We start from the raw sequence: 4,005 nt of genomic DNA on the forward strand, positions 1-4,005 counted from the left end.
TACCCGAAAAATATCTTGAAAAAAGGTATAAAAAAACCCCGAAAATAGGATATTCATATACTCGGTTTTAGAATATCCCATTCTATAATTGATTTGAACTGGTGTAGAGGGTATGGTTTTTAGAGACAACACCTAGATCCGACCTCAATCGGGATTAGCTAATACCCGATTTTCCAACACCGATCATTTCTAAACCATGTTCCATACTTCAAATCGAGTATAACGGTCGATGTATATATATATATACTATATATATATATATATATATATATATATATATATATAAAAGAGTTCAAATAAAAAACAATTGTTTTGTGAGAAAGGTGAGAAAAGTTTTAAAATAAAACAAACCATCTAAATATGACACTATACCCACATTATATCATGTAAATAAGAAACAATACAATTATTTAGAAACTAACAATCTCAACCACTTGATTATAGATCCAAGGGCCTAGATCTATTCTTATTCTTATCATAAAAATATTATTTTTTACATTAGCCCTACATATATATATGATGAGTATCATTACAGAACTATTAAATTATTTAAGAACTTGAATGAACCCTTAAAAACTAACGTTTATTATAAAAAATTTTGTATGTTAATGTTATTTGAATGTAGTTTTATCATTTTTTTATATCTATATGTACGATTAAAATTTTGAAAATTAGTTTTTATACATATCTATGTTTTGTTTTACACCTATGTAAAATTGTTAGTACATAAATTTTACACATATGTAAACTTGTGATTAATATATGTAATCAAAATTTTTTATATAAAATATAATAAAATTAATCTTAAATAATGTTAACATCTAAAAAAAATTAAAAAATGTTTTATTGTTTAGAGTTTCTAATTAAATAATGTTAACATGTAAAAAAAATTAAAAAAATATTTTGTTGTTGAGAATTTTTAAGGGTTCTTAACTTTAGAGCATTCTCATCCTATTCTCTATAAATATGTGAGGGAAGTTTGTAAATTATAGGGTGGAGGGTGATGAGTGGTTGTGAGTGTAAATTATAGGGTGGAGAGAGAAATGTAGTGATTTTTTGTAAATTTGGGGAAACATTGTTTTCCCTATTTATTTTTTAATATATGTTGGATTGGTTGTGAGTAGAGGAAAGAGAAAACTGTAATGATAAATGTATAAAAAATATTATTTAATTAAGCATGAGAGAGAAATGTAGTGTTTTTTAGTGTAATTATAGGGATAAAGATGGGGAACGGATCGAGAATGCTCATATGTATATATATATAAATAAATGCACACATTAAATTCTAAAGCTCTCTCTCAGCCGCCAGATCAAATCTTATTCCAATTCCACCTATGAATTCTCTTCCCTCTGAAACCCTACCACCACCACCACCACCGTCGTCCGATTCCACCTCCGACACCACCACCACCCGTCGACGCCGTAGCCGTTGGGACCCACCACCACCAGACGCCGATACCGCCGATCCAAACACCGTCAAGAAACGTAAATCCCGTTGGGCCGACGACGACCCGAAACCCGTATTCCAATTACCCGATTTCATGAAAGACTTCACCGACATAGACCCAGAAATCCAAACCCTTAACGCCAGGCTGATGGAAATCAGTAGAATCCTACAGTCGGGTCAACCGTTAGGCGACCGACCCGAATGCACCCGGTCACCTTCACCAGACCCGGTTTATGATAACTTAGGCACTAGGGTTAACACTAGAGAGTTTAGAGCCCGTGAGCGTCTTAATAACGAGAGGCAACAGATTATTTCACTAATTATAAAACGAAACCCCGCGTTTAAACCGCCCGCGGATTATCGCCCGCCTAAGCTTCAGAAGAAGCTGTAATATCCCGATGAAGGAGTACCCGGGTTATAATTTTATAGGATTAATAATCGAGGCCGAGGGGAAACACGCAGAAACGAATGGAGAAGGAGACGGGTGCGAAGATTGTGATTCGGGGGAAGGGTTCGGTTAAGGAAGGGCGCTTTGGGTTCGGGCAGAAACGGGATACGAAATACGACCCGTCGGAGAACGAGGATTTACATGTTTTGGTTGAGGCGGATACGCAGGACGGGTTGGATGCTGCGGCTGGGATGGTGGAGAAGCTGTTGCATCCGGTGGACGAAGGCTTGAATGAGCATAAACGACAGCAGCTTCGGGAGCTTGCAGCGTTGAATGGGACGATTCGGGATGATGAGTTTTGTAGATTGTGTGGGGAGCCCGGGCATCGCCAGTTTGCGTGCCCGTCGAGGGTTTCGACGTTTAAAAGCGAGGTTTTGTGTAAGATTTGTGGGGATGGTGGACACCCGACGATTGATTGTCCGGTTAAAGGGTCTGCGGGGAAGAAGATGGATGATGAGTATCAGAGTTTCTTGGCGGAGCTCGGTGGGACGCTTCCGGAAGGTGTTAATAAGCAAAGTGCGCCGTTGGCGATAACTGGTAATGGTAATAATACTGGTGTGTCTGCGCATCCCGGTCTTGGAAGTAATGTAGCGAAAATTACGGGTTTTGGTGTTGGGATTGGTAAAGAGATTGATGATACGAATTTGTATATCGGGTACCTTCCGCCGACGTTTGAAGATGATGTGTTGATTAGATTGTTTTCTCCGTTTGGTGAGATAGTAATGGCGAAGGTGATTAAAGATAAGATCACGGGGGTGAGTAAAGGTTACGGCTTTGTGAAGTATTCTGATGTGTCGCAGGCGAACCAAGCGATTGCTAGCATGAACGGTTAATCGGTTAGATGGGAGAATGATTGCGGTTAGGGTTGCGGGAAAGTTACCGCAGCCGGTAGTTCCACCTGGTCCTCCTCCGGCTGTTCCTGCAAATGTTTCAACTTATGGTGGTGCGTCAGGTTCGGGTGGATATCCAGCTCAGCAGATGACGTCTGGTGGGCCCGTTGGGAGTTATAGTACATCGGTTCCTTGGGGCCCGCAACCGCCACCAGCCGGCTTTCTTATGGTTCTTATGCCCCACCGCCTCCGCCTGGATCGAGCGTGTATTCAAGTTTTCAAACTCAGCATGTACCGTCTTATGGTGTTCAGTATCAACCACAGACGAGTGGATTGCATTCGCAGAATAGCGTTTCGGAGCAATCGGCTTCTAGTAATGTTTACGGGAATTCTATGGTTGGGACAGCACCGAATGGTCAAAGCGCGTATCCTTCGGTTTCGATGAGTTACTCTTCTTATTATAGTGTGCCGCCCGCCTCCACCCGCCTGCGACTGAGCAGCCGAGTTTTGCAAGGGCGCCATGGTCTTCAAATCCGCCTGCGACTGAGCAGACAAGTTTTGCGAGGGCGCCATGGTCTTCAAATCTGCCTCCGACGGATCAGCAAACTCAACAAGCTCAACAAACTGCTTATGGTGCAGAGTCGGAGTATGAGAAGTTTCTGGCTGAGATGAAATGAGGCGGTTCGATGTTGGTGACTTGGTTCTAACACATGCTTTGACTGTAAGTATGCATCGTGCTTTTTACCTTTCCTGTTTGTTTACATGGTTCGGTTAGTGTGTAAGTTTGAGTTAGGTTCTTTGGTAGTAAGCGCCGGGGGGGGGGGGGGGGGGGGGGGTGAGTGGGGCTGGTGATCTTGTGGATTTATCTAAATATGCAGGTCATCGGCTCGGGTGGGATTTCCCATGGATCCGAAGTGTTTCAGAACTGTGTTCTGTATGCATGGTTAGCTCTGTTTTTGGGCTTCTCATGAACTTAAAAAATATAGCGCATGATATAATGATAGATCATTTTAGACGGTAATTTGTGGTAGATGTTTGAGGGCAAGATTCTAATTACCGAGATTATCAAAAATGGATGGGTTTATGTATTTTTGTTTTGTACCATTCGTTAATATGTATAGTAGAAACGTAGAGTTGCATTTGACCTATTAGATTTGGTAGTCATTAATGATTATTGTCTCCTCATCGCAATGCAGTACATGAAAGATACTTAGTCAGGTTAGGTTTTGTTGCGGGTGGGTCATCTCTTGCTTATTAGTTTAAGTGCGGGATTGTGTTTG

At 41.1% G+C, this 4,005-nt stretch overlaps 1 pseudogene across 1 annotated transcript; it reads left to right on the top strand.

Moving 5' to 3' along the window:
• The first annotated feature begins 1,310 nt into the window (after positions 1-1,310).
• Positions 1,311-3,425, top strand: LOC143606254 (splicing factor-like protein 1; annotated as a pseudogene). Its single transcript, XR_013148715.1, has 2 exons — positions 1,311-3,280; positions 3,341-3,425. The product of XR_013148715.1 is annotated as a splicing factor-like protein 1 (transcript).
• The last annotated feature ends 580 nt before the right edge of the window (positions 3,426-4,005 follow it).

This window comes from Bidens hawaiensis, unplaced genomic scaffold (assembly GCF_021521415.1).
Source record: "Bidens hawaiensis isolate Kalapana, Puna unplaced genomic scaffold, B.hawaiensis_p1.1 tig00073871_1, whole genome shotgun sequence".
In the NCBI taxonomy this organism is placed as follows: domain Eukaryota; kingdom Viridiplantae; phylum Streptophyta; class Magnoliopsida; order Asterales; family Asteraceae; genus Bidens; species Bidens hawaiensis.